This window comes from Rutidosis leptorrhynchoides, chromosome 5 (assembly GCF_046630445.1).
Source record: "Rutidosis leptorrhynchoides isolate AG116_Rl617_1_P2 chromosome 5, CSIRO_AGI_Rlap_v1, whole genome shotgun sequence".
Lineage (NCBI taxonomy): Eukaryota > Viridiplantae > Streptophyta > Magnoliopsida > Asterales > Asteraceae > Rutidosis > Rutidosis leptorrhynchoides.
In genome coordinates this window covers 72,566,090-72,581,496 of record NC_092337.1, presented here as the reverse complement: position 1 = coordinate 72,581,496, position 15,407 = coordinate 72,566,090, and positions in this window count along the sequence as shown.

The window sequence follows — 15,407 nt, the reverse complement described above, 5'->3', positions numbered from 1 at the left end:
TTTTCACTCGAAATAAGATTGTTATAGTTATAGAAATTGAATCAAAGTTTGAATATGAGTATTACCTTGTATTAGAAAGATATCTTACTGTAAATAAGAAAGATTTCTTGAGGTTGGATGATCACTCTACAAGATTGGAAGTAAGCTAGCAAACTTGGAAGTATTCTTGATTTTATGAAACTAGAACTTGTAGAATTTATGAAGAATACTTAGAACTTGAAGATAGAACTTGAGAGAGATCAATTAGATGAAGAAAATTTAAGAATGAAAGTGTTTGTAGGTATTTTTGGTCGTTGGTGTATGGATTAGATATAAAGGATATGTAATTTTGTTTTCATGTAAATAAGTCATGAATGATTACTCATATTTTTGTAATTTTATGAGATATTTCATGCTAGTTGCCAAATGATGGTTCCCAGATGTGTTAGGTGACTCACATGGGCTGCTAAGAGCTAATCATTGGAGTGTATATACCAATTGTACATACATCTAAAAGCTGTGTATTGTACGAGTACGAATACGGGTGCATACGAGTAGAATTGTTGATGAAACTGAACGAGGATGTAATTGTAAGCATTTTTGTTAATTAGAAGTATTTTGATAAGTGTCTTGAAGTATTTCAAAAGTGTATGAATACATATTAAAACACTACATGTATATACATTTTAACTGAGTTGTTAAGTCATCGTTAGTCGTTACATGTAAGTGTTGTTTTGAAACCTTTAGGTTAACGATCTTGTTAAATGTTGTTAACCCAATGTTTATAATATCAAATGAGATTTTAAAATATTATATTATCATGATATTATGATGTATGAATATCTCTTAATATGATATATATACACTAAATGTCGTTACAACGATAATCGTTACATATATGTCTCGTTTCAAAATCATTAAGTTAGTAGTTTTGTTTTTACATATGTAGTTCATTGTTAATATACTTAATGATATGTTTACTTATAATAATATCATGTTAACTATATATGTATCCATATATATGTCATCATATAGTTTTTACAAGTTTTAACGTTCATGAATCACCGGTCAACTTGGGTGGTCAATTGTCTATATGAAACCTATTTTAATTAATCAAGTCTTAACAAGTTTGATTGCTTAACATGTTGGAAACACTTAATCATGTAAATAACAATTTCATTTAATATATATAAACATGGAAAAGTTCGGGTCACTACAGTACCTACCCGTTAAATAAATTTCGTCCCGAAATTTTAAGCAATTGGAGGTGTTGACGTATCTTCTGGAAATAAATGCGAGTATTTCTTCTTCATCTGATCTTCTCGTTCCCAGGTGAACTCGGGTCCTCTACGAGCATTCCATCGAACCTTAACAATTGGTATCTTGTTTTGCTTAAGTCTTTTAACCTCACGATCCATTATTTCGACGGGTTCTTCGATGAATTGAAGTTTTTCGTTGATTTGGATTTCATCTAACGGAATAGTGAGATCTTCTTTAGCAAAACATTTCTTCAAATTCGAGACGTGGAAAGTGTTATGTACAGCCGCGAGTTGTTGAGGTAACTCAAGTCGGTAAGCTACTGGTCCGACACGATCAATAATCTTGAATGGTCCAATATACCTTGGATTTAATTTCCCTCGTTTGCCAAATCGAACAACGCCTTTCCAAGGTGCAACTTTAAGCATGACCATCTCTCCAATTTCAAATTCTATATATTTTCTTTTAATGTCGGCGTAGCTCTTTTGTCGACTTTGGGCGGTTTTCAACCGTTGTTGAATTTGGATGATCTTCTCGGTAGTTTCTTGTATTATCTCCGGACCCGTAATCTGTCTATCCCCCACTTCACTCCAACAAATCGAAGACATGCACTTTCTACCATAAAGTGCTTCAAATGGCGCCATCTCAATGCTTGAATGGTAGTTGTTGTTGTAGAAAAATTCTGCTAACGGTAGATGTCGATCCCAACTGTTTCCGAAATCAATAACACATGCTCGTAGCATGTCTTCAAGCGTTTGTATCGTCCTTTCGCTCTGCCCATCAGTTTGTGGATGATAGACAGTACTCATGTCTAGACGAGTTCCTAATGCTTGTTGTAATGTCTGCCAGAATCTTGAAATAAATCTGCCATCCCTATCAGAGATAATAGAGATTGGTATTCCATGTCTGGAGACGACTTCCTTCAAATACAGTCGTGCTAACTTCTCCATCTTGTCATCTTCTCTTATTGGCAGGAAGTGTGCTGATTTGGTGAGACGATCAACTATTACCCAAATAGTATCAAAACCACTTGCAGTCCTTGGCAATTTAGTGATGAAATCCATGGTAATGTTTTCCCATTTCCATTCCGGGATTTCGGGTTGTTGAAGTAGACCTGATGGTTTCTGATGCTCAGCTTTGACCTTAGAACACGTCAAACATTCTCCTACGTATTTAACAACATCTGCTTTCATACCCGGCCACCAAAAATGTTTCTTGAGATCCTTGTACATCTTCCCCGTTCCAGGATGTATTGAGTATCTGGTTTTATGAGCTTCTCTAAGTACCATTTCTCTCATATCTCCAAATTTTGGTACCCAAATCCTTTCAGCCCTATACCGGGTTCCGTCTTCCCGAATATTAAGATGCTTCTCCGATCCTTTGGGTATTTCATCCTTTAAATTTTCCTCTTTTAAAACTCCTTGTTGCGCCTCCTTTATTTGAGTAGTAAGGTTATTGTGAATCATTATATTCATAGATTTTACTCGAATGGGTTCTCTGTCCTTCCTGCTCAAGGTGTCGGCTACCACATTTGCCTTCCCCGGGTGGTAACGAATTTCAAAGTCGTAATCATTCAACAATTCAATCCACCTACGCTGCCTCATATTCAGTTGTTTTTGATTAAATATGTGTTGAAGACTTTTGTGGTCGGTATATATAATACTTTTGACCCCATATAAGTAGTGCCTCCAAGTCTTTAATGCAAAAAAAACCGCACATAATTCCAAATCATGCGTCGTATAATTTTGCTCGTGAATCTTCAATTGTCTAGACGCATAAGCAATCACCTTCGTCCGTTGCATTAATACACAACCGAGACCTTGCTTTGATGCGTCACAATAAATCACAAAATCATCATTCCCTTCAGGCAATGACAATATAGGTGCCGTAGTTAGCTTTTTCTTCAATAATTGAAACGCCTTCTCTTGTTCATCCTTCCATTCAAATTTCTTCCCTTTATGCGTTAATGCAGTCAAGGGTTTTGCTATTTTGGAGAAATCTTGGATGAATCTTCTGTAGTAACCAGCCAATCCTAAAAATTGACGTATATGCTTCGGAGTTTTTGGGGTTTCCCACTTTTCAACGGTTTCGATCTTTGCCGGGTCCACCTGGATACCTTCTTTGTTCACTATGTGACTGAGGAATTGAACTTCTTCCAACCAAAATGCACACTTTGAAAACTTAGCGTACAGTTTTTCTTTCCTCAATACTTCTAGCACTTTTCTCAAATGTTCTTCGTGCTCTTGATCATTCTTTGAGTAAATAAGTATGTCATCGATGAAAACAATGACAAACTTGTCAAGATATGGCCCACACACTCGGTTCATAAGGTCCATGAACACAGCTGGTGCGTTAGTCAATCCAAACGGCATAACCATAAACTCGTAATGACCATAACGCGTCCTAAAAGCAGTTTTTGGAATATCATCCTCCTTTACTCGCATTTGATGATATCCAGAACGTAAATCGATCTTCGAATAAACCGACGAGCTTTGTAGTTGATCAAATAAGTCGTCAATTCTCGGCAGTGGATAACGGTTTTTGATGGTAAGTTTGTTCAACTCTCTGTAGTCAATACACAACCTAAATGTACCATCCTTCTTCTTGACAAACAAAACAGGAGCTCCCCATGGTGATGTGCTTGGTCGAATGAAACCACGTTCTAATAGTTCTTGCAGTTGGCTTTGCAGTTCTTTCATCTCGCTGGGTGCGAGTCTATAAGGAGCACGAGCTATTGGTGCAGCTCCTGGTACAAGATCTATTTGAAATTCAACAGATCGATGTGGAGGTAGTCCCGGTAATTCTTTCGGAAATACATCGGAAAATTCTTTTGCGACGGGAACATCATTGATGCTCTTTTCTTCAGTTTGTACTTTCTCGACGTGTGCTAGAACAGCATAGCAACCTTTTCTTATTAGTTTTTATGCCTTCAAATTACTAATAAGATGTAGCTTCATGTTGCCCTTTTCTCCGTACACCATTAAGGGTTCTCCTTCTTCTCGTACAATGCGAATTGCATTTTTATAACATACGATCTCTGCTTTCACCTTCTTCAGCCAGTCCATGCCAACTATTACATCAAAACTCCCTAACTCTACTGGTATCAAATCAATCTTAAATATTTCGCTATCCAGTTTAATTTCTCGATTCCGGCATATATTATCTGCTGAAATTAATTTACCGTTTGCTAATTCGAGTAAAAATTTACTATCCAAAGGCGTCAATGGACAACTTAATTTAGCACAAAAATCTCTACTCATATAGCTTCTATCCGCACCCGAATCAAATAAAACGTAAGCAGATTTATTGTCAATAAGAAACGTACCCGTAACAAGCTCCGGGTCTTCCTGTGCCTCTACCGCATTAATATTGAAAACTCTTCCGTGGCCTTGTCCATTCGTGTTCTCCTGGTTTGGGCAATTTCTAATAATGTGGCCCAGTTTTCCACATTTATAACAAACTACATTGGCATAACTTGTTCCGACACTACTTGCTCCGTCATTACTCGTTCCGACACCATTTGTTCCTTTCATTCTGTTAACCCCTGGTCCGTAGACCTCACACTTCACCGCGCTATGACCATTTCTTTTACACTTGTTGCAAAATTTGGTGCAGAACCCCGAGTGATACTTTTCACACCTTTGGCATAGCTGCTTCTGATTGTTGTTGTTGTTGCGGTTGTTATTGTTGTTGGGATGATTGTTGTAGTTGCTGCTGTTGTTGTTGTTGTTGTTGTTGGGCCGTTTGTTGTAGTTGCGATTGATGTTGCGATTTTTGGGATAATTGTTGCGATTATTATTGTAATTGCGGTTGTTGTTGTATTGGTGATTTTTATCACCGTTTTCCTCCCACTTTCTTTTGACTTGCTTCACATTGGCCTCTTCAGCCGTCTGTTCTTTAATTCTTTCCTCAATCTGGTTCACTAGTTTGTGAGCCATTCTACATGCCTGTTGTATGGAGGCGGGCTCGTGTGAACTTATATCTTCTTGGATTCTTTCCGGTAATCCTTTCACAAACGCGTCGATCTTCTCTTCCTCATCTTCGAACGCTCCCGGACACAATAGGCACAATTCTGTGAATCGTCTTTCGTACGTGGTAATATCAAATCCTTGGGTTCATAACCCTCTAAGTTCTGTCTTGAGCTTATTGACCTCGGTTCTGGGACGGTACTTCTCGTTCATCAAGTGCTTGAATGCTGACCACGGTAGTGCGTACGCATCATCTTATCCCACTTGCTCTAGATAGGTATTCCACCATGTTAACGCAGAACCTGTGAAGGTATGCGTAGCGTACTTCACTTTGTCCTCTTCAGTACACTTACTTATGGCAAACACCGATTCGACCTTCTCGGTCCACCGTTTCAATCCGATCGGTCCTTCGGTTCCATCAAATTCCAAAGGTTTGCATGCAGTGAATTCTTTGTAGGTGCATCCTACACGATTTTCTGTACTGCTAGATCCAAGGTTATTGTTGGTATGTAGCGCAGCCTGTACTGCGGCTATGTTTGAAGCTAGAAAAGTACGGAATTCCTCTTCATTCATATTCACGGTGTGTCGAGTAGTCGGTGCCATTTCCTTCAAAATAGTCAAATGGAACAAGTTAATCATACAGAATATTAAGAGTAGTTAATAGTATTTCGTAGCATAATATGAACTCATTTATAAAAGCTTTTTCTTCATATTAGCGTTTTATAAGTTTAAATTCGGGTAGTACCTACCCGTTAAGTTCATACTTAGTAGTTAATATACAATTCAACTACTACAATTCTATATGAAAAACTGATTATAATAATATTTCGCGTTCAAACTTTTATACAGTATTTTACAAACTTACAATACCGCTTATTTTACATAAAGCATGAAATATAGCACACAATAACTTTGATACAAGATAGTTGTGAAGATAATTCTAGCTAGTACACAAGTCGTTCAGCAAAGGCAATAAAGACACGTAATTCATACGTCCAGAAACAAGTCATGCATTCTGGTTTTACTAGGACTACTTCCCATCCTTGGTCTTGTGGAACATAACCGTTATGGCCGTTGATAAGACAGCGTGTTGTAACGTCGTCAAAGGGACGAGGGTTACGTAATGACCAACAGTCTCCTAATAACCTAAAAACCTCATTTCTTACCCCAATTACCGACTCCGTCACTTGTGGGAACGTTTTGTTTAATAGTTGTAGCCCGATGTTCTTTTTCTCACTTTGCTGAGAAGAGAACATTACTAACCCGTAAGCATAGCATGCTTTTTTATGTTGCATGTTAGCCGCTTTTTCTAAATCATGAAGTCCTATATTCGGATACATTGAGTCAAAATAATTTCTTAACCCGTTGCGTAAAATAGCATTTGGGTTCCCCGCAATATATGCGTCAAAGTAAATACATCGTAACTTATGGGTTTCCCAATGTGATACCCCCCATCTTTCAAACGAAAGTCTCTTATAAACCAAGACATTCTTGGAACGTTCTTCGAATGTCTTACAAACTGATTTCGCCGTAAATAGTTGTGCCGAAGAATTCTAACCGACTCTAGACAAGATTTCATCAATCATGTCTCCGGGTAGGTCTCTTAAAATATTGGGTTGTCTATCCATTTTGTGTTTTTATACTGTAAAATAGACAAGAGTTAGATTCATAAAAAAAATACTTATTAATACAAGCAATTTTTACATATAACATAAAGCATAAGCACACTATATTACATATATTACACCACACGAATACAACTATCTTATTCCGACTCGCTCGTTTCTTCTTCTTCTTCAGTTTTGGTTCGTTTTGCCAAGTTTCTAGGGATATATGATGTTCCTCTAATACGAGCTGTCGTTTTCCACAACGGTTTAGAAAAACCTGGAGGTTTAGAGGTTCCCTGGTCATTGTTACAACTTAAGGGCTTCGGGGGTTGACGATACATATAAAGTTCATCGGGGTTGGAATTAGATTTCTCTATTTTTATGCCCTTTCCCTTATTATTTTCTTTTACCTTTTTAAATTCAGTTGGGGTAATTTCTATAACATCATCGGAATTCTCGTCGGAATCCGATTCATCGGAGAATTGGTAATCCTCCCAATATTTTGCTTCCTTGGCGGAAACACCATTGACCATAATTAACCTTGGTCGGTTGGTTGAGGATTTTCTTTAACTTAACTGTTTTATTATTTCCCCCACCGGTTCTATTTCCTCCACCGGTTCCTCCTCTTCCGGTTCTGATTCTTCTTCCGGTTCTGATTCTTCTTCCGGTTCTTCTTCGGGAACTTGTGAATCAGTCCAATATATATTCGACTCTTCGTTATTATTAGGTGAGTCAATGGGATTTGTGCTAGAGGTAGACATCTATCACACAATATCAAACATGTTAAGAGATTAATATATCACATAATATATACATGTTAATAATATATAGTTTCCAACAAAAATGTTAAGCAATCATTTTTAAAGAAAAACACGGTCGAAGTCCAGACTCACTAATGCATCCTAACAAACTCGATAAGACACACTAATGCAAATTTTCTGGTTCTCTAAGACCAACGCTCTGATACCAACTGAAATGTCCCGTTCTTATTGATTAAAAACGTTCTATATTAATTGATTTCGTTGCGAGGTTTTGACCTCTATATGAGACGTTTTTCAAAGACTGCATTCATTTTAAAACAAACCATAACCTTTATTTCATCAATAAAGGTTTAAAAAGCTTTACGTAGATTATCAAATAATGATAATCTATAATATCTTGTTTACACACGACCATTACATAATGGTTTACAATACAAATATGTTACAACGAAATAAGTTTCTTGAATGCAGTTTTTACACAATATCATACAAGCATGGACTCCAAATCTCGTCCTTATTTAAGTATGCGATAGTGGAAGCTCTTAATAATCACCTGAGAATAAACATGCTTAAAACGTCAACAAAAATGTTGGTGAGTTATAGGTTTAACCTATATATTATCAAATCAGAATAATAGACCACAAGATTTCATATTTCAATACACATCCCATACATAGAGATAAAAATTATTCATATGGTGAACACCTGGTAATCGACATTAACAAGATGCATATATAAGAATATCCCCATCATTCCGGGACACCCTTCGGATATGATATAAATTTCAAAGTACTAAAACATCCGTTACTTTGGATGGGGTTTGTTAGGCCCAATAGATCTATCTTTAGGATTCGCGTCAATTAGGGTGTCTGTTCCCTAATTCTTAGATTACCAGACTTAATAAAAAGGGGCATATTCGATTTCGATAATTCAACCATAGAATGTAGTTTCACGTACTTGTGTCTATTTTTTAAATCATTTATAAAACATGCATGTATTCTCATCCCAAAAATATTAGATTTTAAAGTGGGACTATAACTCACTTTCACAGATTTTTTTACTTCGTCGGGAAGTAAAACTTGGCCACTGGTCGATTCACGAACCTATAACAAATATGTACATATATATCAAAGTATGTTCAAAATATATTTACAACACTTTTAATACATTTTGATGTTTTAAGTTCATTAAGTCAGCTGTCCTCGTTAGTAACCTACAACTAGTTGTCCACAGTTAGATGTACAGAAATAAATCGATATATAAAATCTTGAATCAATCCACGATCCAGTGTATATATATCTCAGTATTGATCACAACTCAAACTATATATATTTTGGAATCAACCTCAACCCTGTATAGCTAACTCCAACATTCACATATAGAGTGTCTATGGTTGTTCCGAAATATATATAGATGTGTCGACACGATAGGTCTAAACATTGTATACGTGTCTATGGTATCTCAAGATTACATAATATACAATACAAGTTGATTAAGTTATGGTTGGAATAGATTTGTTACCAATTTTCACGTAGCTAAAATGAGAAAAATTATCCAATCTTGTTTTACCCATAACTTCTTCATTTTAAATCCGTTTTGAGTGAATCAAATTGCTATGGTTTCATATTGAACTCTATTTTATGAATATAAACAGAAAAAGTATAGGTTTATAGTCGGAAAAATAAGTTACAAGTCGTTTTTGTAAAGGTAGTCATTTCAGTCGAAAGAACGACGTCTAGATGACCATTTTAGAAAACATACTTTCACTTTGAGTTTAACCATGATTTTTGGATATAGTTTCATGTTCATAATAAAAATCATTTTCCCAGAATAACAACTTTTAAATCAAAGTTTATCATAGTTTTTAATTAACTAACCCAAAACAGCCCGCGGTGTTACTACGACGGCGTAAATCCGGTTTTACGGTGTTTTTCGTGTTTCCAGATTTTAAATCATTAAGTTAGCATATCATATAGATATAGAACATGTGTTTAGTTGATTTTAAAAGTCAAGTTAGAAGTATTAACTTTTATTTGCGAACAAGTTTAGAATTAACTAAACTATGTTCTAGTTATTACAAGTTTAAACCTTCGAATAAGATAGCTTTATATGTATGAATCGAATGATGTTATGAACATCATTACTACCTCAAGTTTTCTGGATAAAGCTACTGGAAATAAGAAAAATGGATCTAGCTTCAAAGGATCCTTGGATGGCTTGAAAGTTCTTGAAGCAGAATCATGACACGAAAATAGTTCAAGTAAGATTTTCACTCGAAATAAGATTGTTATAGTTATAGAAATTGAATCAAAGTTTGAATATGAGTATTACCTTGTATTAGAAAGATATCTTACTGTAAATAAGAAATATTTCTTGAGGTTGGATGATCACTCTACAAGATTGGAAGTAAGCTAGCAAACTTGGAAGTATTCTTGATTTTATGAAACTAGAACTTGTAGAATTTATGAAGAACACTTAGAACTTGAAGATATAACTTGAGAGAGATCAATTAGATGAAGAAAATTGAAGAATGAAAGTGTTTGTAGGTATTTTTGGTCGTTGGTGTATGGATTAGATATAAAGGATATGTAATTTTGTTTTCATGTAAATAAGTCATGAATGATTACTCATATTTTTGTAATTTTATGAGATATTTCATGCTAGTTGCCAAATGATGGTTCCTGCATGTGTTAGGTGACTCACATGGGCTGCTAAGAGCTGATCATTGGAGTGTATATACAAATAGTACATACATCTAAAAGCTGTGTATTGTACGAGTACGAATACGGGTGCATACGAGTAGAATTGTTGATGAAACTGAACGAGGATGTAATTGTAAGCATTTTTGTTAATTAGAAGTATTTTAATAAGTGTCTTGAAGTCTTTCAAAAGTGTATGAATACATATTAAAATACTACATGTATATACATTTTAACTGAGTCATTAAGTCATCGTTAGTCGTTACATGTAAGTGTTGTTTTGAAACCTTTAGGTTAACGATCTTGTTAAATGTTGTTAACCCAATGTTTATAATATCAAATGAGATTTTAAAATATTATATTATCATGATATTATGATGTATGAATATCTCTTAATATGATATATATACATTAAATGTCGTTACAACGATAATCGTTACATATATGTCTCGTTTCAAAATCATTAAGTTAGTAGTCTTGTTTTTACATATGTAGTTCATTGTTAATAGACTTAATGATATGTTTAATTATCATAATATCATGTTAACTATATATGTATCCATATATATGTCATCATATAGTTTTTACAAGTTTTAACGTTCGTGAATCACCGGTCAACTTGGGTGGTCAATTGTCTATATGAAACCTATTTCAATTAATCAAGTCTTAACAAGTTTGATTGCTTAACATGTTGGAAACACTTAATCATGTAAATAACAATTTTATTTAATATATATATATAAACATGGAAAAGTTCGGGTCACTACAGACGGCACTGACTGTGATGGTGATGCTACGGCACTGTTGATGCTGTTGGCAAAACAAGTCTAGCTTATAAATCACACATCATTCTTGTCAGGGTTTCTACTTTTCCTTCTATCATTTCGATTCACTCGTCTGATTTATGGTTAGGATTAGAATAGATAATCTCTAAGACTTTAGAGATTACGTAATCGCCGCGGAGTGTTTCTCCAATGAAGTTATGAATCAACACTTCATCGTTTGTTGTTGTTGGTATTCCTTGGTATCTACAGGGCGTATGACATTAGTGCTCGCGGGACAGATGGTAAAGAATGTGTATTGTTGAGAAAATAATGTGTATAGTTGTTGATTGCTGAATCGGATTCGAAGAATGTACCATATTAATTGTGAATTTATATATCTCTCGGGTATTACCTACCCGTTAAATTTTTTTTTCACAATTAATATTTTGTACAAAAGAATTTTATTACAGTCTTTACGAAAATATATATGTGTATATTTTCTTTAGATGTAACATAGATTTAATGAGTTAATATTAAATTAAACTCATCTGATTTATGGTTGAAACTAGAATTGAGTAATCCCTAAAACTTTAGAAATTACATAAGTATTTCTTCAATAATATTATGAATCAATACTTCGTTATTTGTTGATACATGATGCTGGTTTTTGTGAAATTCTTGTGAACTTCGCCAGGTACGAATGATGTTATTTGGAAAGTTTCGAGTACATCGATGATGAAAGTGTAAAATCAAACATATATTTAAATAATACACTTGGTTTATTATGAGTTGGAATTTATTGAATTGAGACAGAAATTGTAGCTAACGATGGTTAAGTTGCGTACGAATGACGTACCTCATTGAATATTAGTAATATGAATTAACCGAGTAGTTAAGATTCACATATAATAGCTTAGTATGGAAAGATTTATTTTGATCTCAAAATTTATATATATATATAAAATATGCATATAATTTCTTCAGAGGGAGTGAGTTAATACTTCATAACTCGTTGATAAATAGACGCGTTATTGATTCGTAATGATGTCCACAGTGATTCTTGAACTGACGGAGTTTGTGATGTTATAGGTGCTGCTGATTTTGATGATACTGACGGCACTGACTGTGATGGTGATGCTACGGCACTGTTGATGCTGTTAGCAAAACAAGTCTAGCTTATAAATCACACATCATTCTTGTCAGGGTTTCTACTCTTCCTTCTATCATTTCGATTCACTCGTCTGATTTATGATTAGGATTAGAATAGATAATCTCTAAGACTTTAGAGATTACATAATCACCGCGGAGTGTTTCTCCAATGAAGTTATGAATCAACACTTCATCGTTTGTTGTTGTTGGTATTCCTTGGTATCTACAGGGCGTATGACATTAGTGCTCACGGGACAGATTGTAAAGTTGAGGTTTGTGGTTGGGGGTGGTAATGGTACTGTTGGCGTTGATGATGGTAGTACTGGTTATGCTGATGGTGTTGCTGCTGGTGTTTGTAACCTTTGCACCATATAAAATCTAGAATTTGATGTAGTATATAATCGTGATGAGATACTCTGGAAATTAGAGAGAAAATGGTGTTTCGGACAGGTTCGCCGGTAAGTGCTTCAGGTTCTTCGCCAAGAGGGCAATGTGGTGGATGGAAAGGATCGCCTTCTTCTTGTCTCCAATGATTGAGGAGGCTACGAACCCCTCCCCAATTCATCCAAAATAGATGATGGCTGATTGGTTGATTCATTCCAGTCACACTGCTTTCGGAGCTTGAGTGGGATTCCATATCGGAATTCGAGGGACTTGAACTAATCACGAATTCCATTTTGTATAATTGAATAAAGGATTTTTTTTTCAATATGAAATGATTTTCGGCTATCGGATGATATTCTAATTACACAGAATATCTATATATATATAGAGTAAAAGATTTCGTAGATTACGGAGAAATTTACGGAATATGTCAGGCAAAGTTTACAGTAACAGATACGCTAAGATATGAATTAGCAGATACTCTAAGATATGAATTTTCTCTATACACTATTCATGCAATCAATACAATAAGATCTGTCTAGACTAAGAATGATAAGCAGGTAATTTTTGACAAAAATGATAAGCAAAACTTTTGACATGCAGACACGGTCGAAGTCCAGACTAACTAATGCATCCTAACGACTTATCAGTTAGACACACTAATGCAGGTCTGGTTCGCTAAAACCACCGCTCTAATATCAACTGAAAGGACCCGTTCATATACATTATAAACGATTCACAATAGCTGATTACATCGCGAGGTATTTGACCTCTATATGATACATTTTACAAACATTGCATTCGTTTTTAAAAGACAAACTTTCTTTACATCTAAAGTTGACGGCATGCATATCATTTCATAATACATCCAACTATAATTGACTTAAAATAATCTTGATGAACTCAATGACTCGAATGCAACGTCTTTCGAAATATGCCATGAATGACTCCAAGTAATATCTTTAAAATGAGCTAATGCACAGCGGAAGATTTCTTTAATACCTGAGAATAAACATGCTTTAAAGTGTCAACTAAAAGGTTGGTGAGTTCATTAGTTTATCATAATCCATCAATTCCATAATTTTAATAGACCACAAGATTTCATTTTTCATAAACAACCTTACACTCGCAAGTGTATAAAAATCATTCGTATGATGAACACTTGGTAATCGACATTAACATAATGCATACAGAATATCCCCCGCATACTCGCAAGTATGCCATAAATATTGGCAATCGCAATCACCATTTAAATCAAAGTACTAAAGCATTTCCAAATTCCAGAATGGGTTTTTTTAGGCCCATAGATCTATCTTTAGGATTCGCGTCAATTAGAGGTCATTTCCCTAATTCTTAGGTTACCAAACTTGAAGGGGCAATATTCGGTTTAATAATCCAACCATAGAATGTAGTTTTAAGTACTTGTGTCTATTTCGTAAAACATTTATAAAAGCAGCGCATGTATTCTCAATCCCAAAATATATATTGCAAACGCATTTAAAAAGGGAGCAAATGAAACTCACAATACTGTATTTTGTAGTAAAAATACATATGACGTCATTGAGCAAGTGCAAGGTTAGCCTTAGATTCACGAACCTATATTAATTATATATTTTTATATGTTTGATCAATATCTGTCTAACAATTTAGGTCAAGTCGTAGTGTATCACAATCCTAATGCTCGAGACTAAATATGCAAAAGTCAACAAAAGTCATATTGACCAAAATGTCTTCCAAAATTTATACATGATTATTATATAGTTTAAATATAGTCATTTTATATATTTAAATATTTTTAACGGATTTTATTAAAGTAAATAATATAGTTCTTTTATTAATAAATAAAATTTTATATTAAAATTTATATAATAAAATATACTTTTATATATCTTAAGTAATAAAATTTATAAAGTTCATTTAATATCATAAAAATAATATGATAGGTATTATTAATGTAATTATATTATACGTAGTAAAATATTTTTGTATCACATATTTATTTGATAAAATAATTTTGATAATAATAATAATAAGTAAAAGTTGTATTATTTTATAATAATTATTATTATTCTACTAATAAAAATAAAAATAATTATATTTTCTAAAAATGATAAAATGATAATTTTTATTAATAATAGTACTAAAATGATAATAATAATGATGTTTCATATTACAATGATATTTTTATTAAAAATAATAATTTTAGTAAAAATGATAGTTTTAATATTAATAATACTTTTAATAATAATAATAGTAAAATAATGAAAACGATATTTTTCCTTTAAATCAATATCTTACAATATCTTAATTTCATCATGATACTCATACTCATTATTTCTTAATCGCTTCGTTTAATAGCTTTTAGTCGTCTTTTATATCGCGTTCATATTAATAATAATAATAATAATAGTAATCATAATAATTAGATGTTACTAATATTAGTTTTAATTATAATAATACTAATAATAATAATATTAATGATAATACTAATAACTATTTGAATAATAATAATAATAATAATAATAATAATAATAATAATAATAATAATAATAATAATAATCTTAACGATAATAACGATAATAATAATAATAAAAAATAACAATAATATCTTTTATTAATAACGACAATGATAATAATAATAATAATAATAATAATAATAATAATAATAATAATAATAATAATAATAATAATAATAATAATAATAATAATAATAATAATAATAATAATTAGATTATAACGACGATAATAACGACGATAATAATAATCATTTTTACAAAAATTCAATTGAATATAACTTCTAAACCGTTCATCGAAACCATTCGATATCTAAATGAAAAGT